This window comes from Triticum dicoccoides, chromosome 4B (genome assembly GCF_002162155.2).
Source record: "Triticum dicoccoides isolate Atlit2015 ecotype Zavitan chromosome 4B, WEW_v2.0, whole genome shotgun sequence".
Classification (NCBI taxonomy): Eukaryota; Viridiplantae; Streptophyta; class Magnoliopsida; order Poales; family Poaceae; genus Triticum; species Triticum dicoccoides.
Window position 1 is genome coordinate 37,950,975 of NC_041387.1, and position 11,159 is coordinate 37,962,133.

Sequence of the window (11,159 nt, forward strand, 5' to 3'; positions counted from 1 at the left end):
GCGGCCAGAGGTTGGGGCGCCGGGGCGGCGGCCTCGGTCCGGGCTCCGGCCGTGACCTGGGAGTGGACGGCGCGCGTGGTTGGGCCGGCTCTCGGCTCTGGATGTGAGCGCGGGGCGCAGATCCTTGGCCGGGCGCGGCGGTGACTGCGCGCGGCGGGCGCGGTGGCTGGTGGGGCGCGACGGGCGTGGCATCTCCGGAGCTCGAGGTGTGCTGCGGTGCAGGGCCTGCTCGTCTACCATGCTGCTTCGCTGGAGCTGCTCCGATCTGGATCTGGCCTTGGTGGTTCTGATCTTGCTGCTGCTCCTTGCGATGCGATGGTTGCTGCGGTGGTGGTGGTCACTATGGTGTTGCGGTGGTGGACGGCGACTACGGCCAGGGGGTGGTGCGTGCCTGGGCACGGTGGATCGTGGGATCCCGTGGCTAGGGTGAGGTCAGCCTCAGCAGGGGTGGTGATTGGTGGGCGGCGGTCGGTGGGGGTGGTGCTCTCCGGGAGAAATTCTTGCTCCGGTCTTCATCGGAGCCGGCGACGGCGGTGCCCGCAGGTGTCGTGATCTTTCTTGGAAGCGTCGCCGTGGAGGTGCTCCTCCCCACGGCTTTGGCTCCGGAGGGAAACCTCAGATCCGCTGGATCGGCGATGGAGGCGTCTTCGCGTCTTTCTCCCCCTTGGGGGCATCGTCTCGGAGCCGGCTACGACCGAGAGACTAGTGGATTGCGGCATCTTCGCCGTGGATGGTGGCATCTTCGCCGCGTGGTTTGCTGAGGCGGGGCGCTGGTTTCTGGTTGGCAACGATGATGGCGTCGAGAGGAGCTCGGGTCGCGGCTTGGACTTCGGTAGTCGGTTCTTCCCGGCGTGTCCGAGGTGCTCTTCCGGTTTGCGAAGGGCACGGTCGGCGCAAGTCCTGCATATCTTCCTTGTGAGGCTCGCCGTCAAAGTCGGAGCTGTCGGTTGCTTGCGCGTGTGGCCATTTGGTGGCATGTGCCGTCGGGGTTGTGTCCCATGTCGGTGGCCAGGATGGCCGGTGGTGCCCATGTCATGTGGGTTGGGTTGTATCGGTTTCAGCCCGGTTTTCCGTCAATTAACCGGGCAATTCTCTTCTTCTTAATCAATGAAAATGGCAAATATTTTGCCTCGTTTCAAAAAAAAACAAGTTCCTTAAACTTTGAAACCGATATCTGCCTTGAAGTTGGGATCAACATCTGTTAGTTAAATGGTGTTCCTCATATCAAAATTTCAAATCTGAACCTTGGACAGGAAGCTTAATTTATTGCACCTCGTTTTGCAGCGCAGCATTTAGTCTCGTTCTGTGATCAGGAACCAAGCTTGCTAGCAATGTATATTGGGCCGGCCATTGAGTGGGAGATGCATGAGCGCCAGTTCTTCTAAGAGCATGGTTAATAGTATAGCTAGGTCATGTCATCTACAACTCGTTTTATAGTCAACATGTACAATAGTAGATCAAAAAAATGTATTATTTTTTTATTATGTGGCCCACCTTTCATTCTTACAAAGTGCCTAAGAGCACGTGCTAGAGCTGACTCTTCACAAAGAGCCCGCTTACCTTCTCTCTCGTCTTCTCTTTCCTCCAACTAAGCAGAAATGTACTAGTTTATATTCCTTATAGCCCGCTGACTCAGCTCTATTGTACTTGCTCTAATCGGCGCGGATGGCGCCGAGACCTCTTATTCCGCACCTTTAGCGCAGAGGCAACTCACGCTCATTGCAGCTGGTGGGCCAATCCGAGAACCACATCACAGCGAATACTATATATACTAGATGATACCCCGCACGTTGTTGTGGCATAGTTTGCAACATATTTCAATGAGATTCCTTGCATGAAACATGAATGTTTGGAGACTGGAGTAATAATATAAGAGATAGAACTAAAAATACATATGGCATATTGTGTTTGATTATTGTATAGTTATATAATATTTATTAAATAAAAATATCACAATAGAATCAAAATTCCCATGCATATTTGCATGTTCTCTTTCCATGCATGCTGCATCATGATGTGGCATGCCTGCATGTTTAGAGAAATATGTTAGTGGAGTGGGCTTTTTTCATGCATGTTGTCTGATAAGGTGACATGCTTGCATATTGAGATAAATATGTTAGTAGGGCCTAGATTAGGTGAGTCACTTTCAAGCATGTTGCATGATCATGTGGCATGCCCGCATGTTTAGAGAAATAGATTAGTGAAGTGGGCTTTTTTTATGCATGTTGTCTGCATGCTTACATGTTGAGAGAAATGTAGTTTTAGATATAAAAGATACCTAAGAAAGTTATCCCTACTAATTTATTTATCTCAACATGCAAGCATGCCACCTCACCATACAATTATGAATGAGATAAGTCTCACCTCAGCATGCAATCATGCATGAAAAAAACCCACCACAACATCCAGTCATGCATGTGAAAATGTTTTCCATTCAATTATTCTATTTGTATTCAATAAATATTTTACAACTATACATAATCAAATATAATAAGTCAAGTGTATTTTCAAATTTTGTTTCTCATGTCATCAATCAAATTTTCACCAACCAATTTCGATAGCAATGCGCGGGTGATCCCCATTAACTTATTTATCTCGACATGCAAGCATGCCTTCTCACCATACAATTATGAATAGGATAAGTCTCACCTCAACATGCAATCATGCATGGAAAAAATCCACCACAACATTCAGTCATGCATGGGAAAATGTTTTCCATTAAATTATTCTATTTGCATTTAATAAATATTTTACAACTATACATAGTCAAATATAATAAGTCATGTGTATTTACAAATTTTGATTCTCATCTCATCATAGGCGGAGACAGGGGTGCGAGCAGGGGTCAGACACCCCCCATCCCCTCCCCCTATTAGGTTATGTTAGTTTCTACTTCTAGTAGTAATAGTTTAGACATATAGTAGTGGCCGACCTGTCGCAGTTATACGTCTGTTTAGCGATAATGGTCAGCATGCCAACTTCCCAGCCCAAGAATCAAACAACACGTGAAAGGCACAAAGACATGTATCACGATCTTGCCTCCAGCCGCCAGGGCGCTTTCCTCCGTTGTCGTCCTACGACGGCTCCCCTCTGCCCATGACCTTGGTTGTCAGTGGTGAGGGGGGGGTCGCAGGATCCACGTGCGTGGGTTGTTTTAGGCATTAGTAGCTTAGGGTTTTCGGCTGTTCATCTTTTTGGCTTCGGTGGTGGCGATGGTGGCACCGACTAATAAATATTCAGATCCTTCCTCAACGAGATGATCCATTTTGGGGGTGGATTTTAGAAACCAGTCCGTCCAAGCAAAGATGGTGCGGCGGCGACATCCTCGTGGTGAACATGTGTGCTCGGGCTCTGCCTTGCGGCGGCATTTGCTCTAGCATCGGCACGGAGCTTGGGAGGTAGTCCAGGAGCAGATGCAGATTGTGGTCTGCATTGGCGGCATCTATAAGATGGTGGATCGTGTGCTGGATTCGTGGTTTGTGGCAGGCAGGTATTGTTTTCTCCTCCGACGTCTTATCCGCGCGGGGGTGCCAGATCTAGAGTTCGATGGCGTGTCCGGGGTGTTACCCCGGTCTGATTCGTTCAACGGCAATCAGCGATGGAGTCGCGTCGACCTCGAGTGTGAAAATGATCCGTCATTTTCTCCTTTGGTGGCTGATGTGGTGGTGCGAGAGGTAGATGACAGACGTTGGTGTCAAGTTCAGAGGATTCTTCAATCTTGTTTGCAATTTTATTTCTTGGCTGATGTTCCTATGTGCAAAGGCTAGCGTTCTGTCGTCTTTTCAATTTTGTCAGGTTATGTACATGACTTGTAATATGATCCTTGTGATATAAATAAGATACGTATTTCCATAAAAAATACTTCCTTTTTTGAATAAAAAAATACTTCCAGCTCAAAAGCCCAAAGCATAGTTTGATCGCTAGGTTATACATGGACGTGTCTACCGAGCGGTTAGTGGCTCGGTAACACTCCAGGGCAGCCTTCTCTTTTTAGTATATTTTTGTCCTAATTAAATAGACTAGATCGTCGATGGCGCGCATTGCCGCGCCTGTCAATTTTGTCGATATAATAATAGAAACTTTCAGACAAAATAATAAGTTTGCATAACCTAACCCATGTTAGCAATCAAAGAGGAGAAAATTAATAGTCTTTGAACAAATTAGTGCGATAGCAGTCGGGCTAGTGTACACTTTCTTTCTCGATGATTTTGAATGCATATCAAGCTATAAAAATCTCTTTGTGAAGGAAAAAACACAACACACAACTTGTATAGGTGCAACTGCAACTGGTCTGATTGTATTATCTAGATGTTGTAGGAAATTCATGGCACGTAAAACATAAAACTGCATCAACATTACTATTATTGGCTTGTTGCCCTTGCAAGTATTTTCAGAGCATCGCGTGCAGATATAAAATTAAATCGGAGCCATAGTGGTTTTAAAAAGACTAAAAAAATCATCTGTAGGACAACTGGCCGACAATTCATAATTTTCTGAATGGAGGCCCTTGATTCATGTTACCAACTAAACTACCAAAATACAATTTTATTTTGTGACATGTCAGTGGCACTTTGGTAACATTGAACTGCTAGCGAAGAATCATCTTAAGAAAAGTATGTGCCAAAAATGCAGAGCAATTCCGCTCACACGTACTTCCTCCGTTCCAAAATAGATGACCCAACTTTGTACTAATTGTCACTTCAATTTGAAACATGGATAAAATTTCTTAACTTAGTGAACCGCATGCATAGAAATCAACCCAATCCTGTCGAAACATACATTAAGTTGTTAACTAAACAGAGCAGGTAAAGATCTAAAGGCGGGGAAGAGGAATACAGTTGGGTGCCAGCAAGCGAGGAAAGGCTGCCACGCACGTAAAAAGGTGGCGATGAGTACCGGCGGCTAGTCAAGGCACTGGACTGTTGTATGTTGCTTGTACTTAGAATGTCCATGTATCGTTGAGAATTTGAAGGACGCAAAGATGGATGGCTGCAAGAAGATTAAATTGCTTGTTGGACATGATAAAAAATATATGAGAGCCAAAATTACATTAAGCAATAGTAAGAAGTTGATAAATTGTACACTATCACAATTGCGGCAAGACAAAGATCATTTGCTCACAAAGCAGAAAACTATTTAATCAGAATAGGAAAAATACAACCACACAGGTACTAATGTTAGAGGTGAATTAAAAAATAAAATGTCCGTCAGTGCATGATACGAGGTCATGGCCAGCTCATATTAAATAGCACTGTTCAACATTGATCATGTTGAGTTGAAAGAGATCACCTGAATATAAATCCTACGGTCCCATAGACCGTGTTTTGCAAAACATCATGATGCAGTGATATAATGGTTGAAATTCTAAAAGGGTAACTTCTTTTTTTTTCAGTATTCTGCAATAGAAGAAAAGAAACACTCGGTATGGCATAACGAAAAATTGCAATAGTAAAAATAATTCATATAGCTACAGCTTGTAGGTGAACAGTTCTTAGAGAGCGAACATCCAACCCGAAGTCCTAAATTAGCATGTTGGTAGTTGCTACTCAGTTTACAAATAGGAAAAACCAACCTAAATATCCAGGAATCATCACGTGATTCAGGCTATAGGTACTTATTTATTTTAAATAGATTTTTCTCCACCATGGCTGACACATATTGAATATCTATCAAAGAAATAACAATGTGTATTGCAAAGACAAGAAAGCAGGAGGACATACCTATTTAATCAATTCAGGGGCTTCCCTTGACTCGAGATTAACCTTGGCACCGATTTGAATAGGACTTCAGTTTTGGGAGGGAAATGCTGTCAACAGAGGCCCTTATCTTGCAACGTGAAGATACAAATTTTCAGTTAGTTGCCTTTGATAGTAAAGTGGCAAGATCTAGCTAACTGTTTGAACGTATGTCATTCGTTGATATCAGAGAGATATTCATTAATAGATAGACACATTTATACAGAGGGGAATCAGGCAAGAGCAAGTACATGAATTACACTAATATGTACATAATTAGCTACATCAGCATAGTTGGAATCAAACTCGAATAAGTAAGGATATCAAACTGATAAGCACAAAGAAATGATAGAATGAAGCAGTCTTCCAAATAATTCCTCAAACAACTCCCTTAACCACCTAGCTCATGTGGAAATTTTGGATATACAAAACCACCTAGCTGATAACCTTTACCTGTCCAGATCATACATGACAAAAATAGCACATAATGAGCTCCACCTTTTCAAAAGATTGGTACCAGGGAATTCACAAATACTCATCCATTCAAAAGAAGTAAGGTTCAAATTAGTGGTTCGAGATCCATCAACCAGTGCAGGTAGGAGGCACATGAGTGTAGACGTACTGTTTAGGGGAGGATGGGAGTGGAAGCAGGGAGGCGTTCCACAAAAACTTGCCAGTAGCCATTCTGGAGTACCGTGGTGCGACCAAACATGGAGATGGGACCATAAACGTCTCTTGCGTCCACCAGATCTTTCACCGCCAGCCGCCGGCCGCAGCGGCCATGTGTAGGGTTCGCACGATGCAAACTGAGGGATGGTGTTGGTGTACCTTGCACAGCCAGTTGCCACGGTAGAAGTCACGAGGAGCTCACCGGCCTTGCCGACGGAGAAGAACTCTTTCTCGAGGACCTCGGCATACTCCCGTGCCCAGGGCACACCACTTGGGCCGGCGCTCGGCCACGCGGCGCATCTACAGCATTCGGCGCTCGCGGAACGCCTCGATGTCGTCCGGGCCAAGACGCTCGAGTGCGGTGATCTCCTCGACCGCCTTTGCGAACGACAGGACCTGTTTCTCCAAGATCTGCCATCGTTGGGACACGTCGCGTCAGAAAAAGGAACTGGGGAAACAGATGGAGGAATGGATTCACCATGGTGCCGAGGGTCGCCGCCCGCGTAGATCGGCCGAGGGGTCGCGGCGGCCGCGCTCCTCAAGCGAGCGAGAGGAGGGAAGGGGCGGCGCTGCTTCAGGCTCCTTCAGTGGCGGCGCTCTGCGGGACGGCTGTTTCGCCTAGGTCGCTCTGTGAGAGGGCGATAGTGGGCTGAAAAACGAAAAAGAGAGGGGCGAGCAAGGCGGAAAGATTGGGCTTGGGAGGTACATGGCCCAATCAACGACATGCCACGGTTTCGGCTTCCAGAAAAGCAGCCCTCCAGGACAGCTGGCCCTGTTCGCGATTAGAGGTCGATCTGATGGACAGAAACGTCATGATCGCGAAATTGTACGGCCGAAAATCCAAATCGTTGTGAGGGCTCGCTTTAGGTGCGGTTATACTATTCTTAATTAGGAAATATTTTGTCCTCTTAACAAGAAAAGGACAAAGACCATACACCGTGTTTTAACATAATTGAAAAAGCACACACGGGAACAAGTGTGAACGCATTTAATTCGGATTTTAAAATTTAGAAAAGTCATAACTTTTGAATCGAACATCGAAATTAAGATCCGCTTTCACCATTGAAATCCTCGCGATGTGCTCTTCGAAACTAGATCCCACATGGTATGTTTCGACAAACTTTTTTTTGTACAATTTTGCCTCCATTTTGTGCAATTACCCAGTTGTTGATGTGCAACTACCTAATAGTCGATATGCAACTTTCTCTATATCCATGAATGTGTAGTTTTCGTTGATGGCACCTCACCCTAAACTACCCACTATCAAGTGAGATGTGCAATTTCGTCTGCTGCCCCAGTCAACTTCTTAGTAGTCGATGTGCAACTTTTTCTCTATCGTTGGAAGTGCATTTTTTACTGTTTGCTTCCCCGGTCAACTGCCAAGCAGTGGACGTGCAACTTCGAAAACTATCCCAGCCAACTACCTAATGGTCGATGTGCAACTTTTCCCCGTATCCATGGGTGTGTAGTTTTCATTGCTAGCACCCCTTCCCACCCACCCCAGCTAGTGAGACGTGCATCTGGGAAAATATCAGGTGCTACCAGCACTTAGGTGATACCGTGATACGGGCTTCTGGGCCGTTCGATCTCAGATCCAACGGCTCTGGAAGTCTATTGTACCTACATGAAATTTTGAGACTCTTGAATGACTTTTTTGCAAAAATGCTCAAGAACTCCCAGGAGCCGTCGAATCTGAGATCCAACGGCTCCTAGAAGCCCGTATCATGGTATCACCTAACACATGGTATCACCTGAAATCTTCTCATGTGCATCTTTAGGGTCTCGCCTATAGACAACTTTTCTACCCTCATGATCGTATGGATGCGCAGTTTTCCCATCCAACAATTCCATGTCGATGAGATGTGCAACTTTATCTGCTAGCCTAGCCAATTGCCTAGCAGATTATGTGCAACTTCGCCTGTTGCCACCGCCAACTAAAACTAAATATCCACAAGTATGGAGAGGAAGGAGCTGCCATTGACTACTGTAAAGTACATGAAACAATACAGTAAGTTGCACATATAGCTGGTAAGGTAGGTGGGGCATGGTATGACAGTAATGAAAACCTATATCATCCATGAATAGAGAATGTGAGGGTTGCACATCGACTACTAGGTAGTTGGCCAGATAGTAGACTAGTCGCACATCACTAAAAATCGGCTGTCATGGTTGCTAGGTTCCAAATCTCATAAGAATTTCGATCATGTAGCTTTACAAAAAAATGGTTTTGAAAAAAGTTGCACCATGTTGTATTAAAATTGCACGATGTATTAATAGAGTTACATCATATAGCATCAAAGTTGGCATCAAACTTTTTTTGTCAAAACATATCCATGTGGGATCTAGTTTCGAAGATCTCACCGCGAGAATTCCAAGGGTGAAAACGGATCTGAATTCCGACGCATGGTTTGAAAGATACGACTTTTTGAAAATTTATGAAGCCGAATAAATGCATATGCAAATCCAGCGGACATGGAATCAAATGTGTTGGCCTTCCCATGTGACCATCCTATTAGTATATGCCATGTCATAAATAAAGACAAATTTTAAACCACGGAACTGCATGTATGCTTGTGTGATAGCCGGCCGCTCGTTTTCACCAAATAGTGCATACGCACTTTTTAGATTTTAGGGTTATACATAGGTTACCCTAAGAAAGTTATACATAGGCGTTATCGCGTGAGTAAAAAAGGATTACATCTAGCGTTAGATCGAGTAGTTAATTCCCTATCCTTCCCATAATTACGTTTGTGGCTTCTAGGTTTGCTAGCTCGGTTCGTTCTTGCATCGTCGCCCTCGTCGCGGCGTCGCTTCTTGCTGTTTCCACCGTTGTGGTTGTGGGACAGCCTGCACAGGGCGGAAGGCAGGACTCCCGGGGCAAGAGAATCTATGAGAGAGATCACAACTACTCTGTCGGTTCCTAAATGTTTGTCTTTTTAGACATTTCAAATAGACTACCACATACGGATATATGTAGACATATTTTAGAGTATAGATTCATTTATTTTTCTCTGTATGTAGTCACTTGTTGAAATATCTAGAAAGATAAATATTTAGGAACGGAGGGAGTACTAGTCTGCAACACGCCAACATCAGCGTCACACATCAACCGATCGACTTCCAAGGAATCAAGGTACGCCACTGGTATATAGTAATCCATGTGAATCAATACAATTCGTTTCAAACCAATGATTTAATTTACTAATTAGGTAAGGTTGTAATTTATATATCTAATTTCACTTCTAGTTTATTATTTCATGGAAAATAGATTCATTTTACAAGCTCAATTGCTTCCAACTCAAATATTACTGAGAATTCAAATCAACTTGAGGATCAACCTATTCTACATGATAATTCAATCTCATGTTGTTACCAAACATATGTTTCCATTCAAGTCAATTTCTACTTTTGAGACTATATTTTTGTGTTGTGTCTATTATTATCTTTCTCGCCCCTTATGTCTAAATCCTGGCTCCGCCCCTGCAAGTCATCAATCCAAATTTTCATCAACCAATTTTGACAAAGAAGTGTCTCTCCCCAGGAATCGAACTCGCGCCGTTACACTTTTGTACGTGTTTGGCTAACCACCAGACCTATTGGGTGTTCATGACTAATTGCACCGTGAATAATTTAATAACTACCGTAGTCGCGCTATTTGTTGCATGTTGGAAATATGCCCTAGAGGCAATAATAAAATGGTTATTATTATATTTCTTTGTTCATGATAATTGTCTATTGTTCATGCTATAATTGTTGGGGAACGTAGCAGAAATTCAAAATTTTCCTACGCGTATCACCAAGATCTATCTATGGAGAGACCAGCAACGAGTAGAAAGGGGAGTGCATCTACATACCCTTGTAGATCGCTAAGCGGAAGCGTTCAAGTGAACGGGGTTGATGGAGTCGTACTCGTCGTGATTCAGATCACCGATGATCAAGTGCCGAACGGACGGCACCTCCGCGTTCAACACACGTACAGCCCGGTGACGTCTCCCACGCCTTGATCCAGCAAGGAGAGAGGGAGAGGTTGAGGAAGACTCCATCCAGCAGCAGCACAACGGCGTGGTGGTGATGGAGGAGCGTGGCAATCCTGCAGGGCTTCACCGAGCACCTACGGGAGAGGAGATGTGTCACGGGAGGGAGAGGGAGGCAACCAAAGGCCTTAGGTATGATTGCTCCTCCTTTTCCCCACTATATATAGGGCCAAGGGAGAGGGGAAGGGCGCAGCCTTGCCCCCTCCTCCAAGGAAGGGGTGCGGCTAAGGATGGGGAGGAGTCCATCCTCCCCAAGGCACCTCGGAGGTGCCTTCCCCCTTTAGGACTCTTCCCTCTCCAAGTTTCCTTGCGCATGGGCCTCTTGGGGCTGGTGCCCTTGGCCCATGTAGGCCAAGGCGCACCCCCTACAGCCCATGTGCCCCCCCGGGGCAGGTGGCCCCACCCGGTGGGCCCCCGGGACCCTTCCGGTGGTCCCGGTACAATACCGATGACCCCGAAACTTGTCCCGATGGCCGAAACAGGACTTCCTATATATAAATCTTTACCTCCGGACCATTCCGGAACTCCTCGTGACGTCCGGGATCTCATCCGGGACTCCGAACAACATTCGGTAACCACATACAAGCTTCCTTTATAACCCTAGCGTCATCGAACCTTAAGTGTGTAGACCCTACGGGTTCGGGAGACATGCAGACATGACCGAGATGTTCTCCGGTCAATAACCAACAGCGGGATCTGGATACCCATGTTGGCTCCCACA

At 45.5% G+C, this 11,159-nt stretch overlaps 1 long non-coding RNA gene across 3 annotated transcripts; it reads right to left on the reverse strand.

Moving 5' to 3' along the window:
* Window positions 1-4,433: 4,433 nt before the first annotated feature.
* Window positions 4,434-7,051, reverse strand: LOC119294849. Of its 3 annotated transcripts, XR_005143572.1 has the most exons (6): window positions 6,883-7,051; window positions 6,358-6,815; window positions 5,721-5,826; window positions 5,290-5,396; window positions 4,897-4,989; window positions 4,434-4,765 (listed from the first exon to the last, which is right to left on the reverse strand). It is a non-coding gene; the product is annotated as an uncharacterized LOC119294849 (long non-coding RNA). The 3 variants fall into 3 exon arrangements; XR_005143571.1 differs by having other exon boundaries at window positions 4,434-4,989; window positions 6,883-7,049; XR_005143570.1 differs by lacking the exon at window positions 5,290-5,396 and having other exon boundaries at window positions 4,434-4,989; window positions 6,883-7,044.
* Between the last annotated feature and the right edge of the window lie 4,108 nt (window positions 7,052-11,159).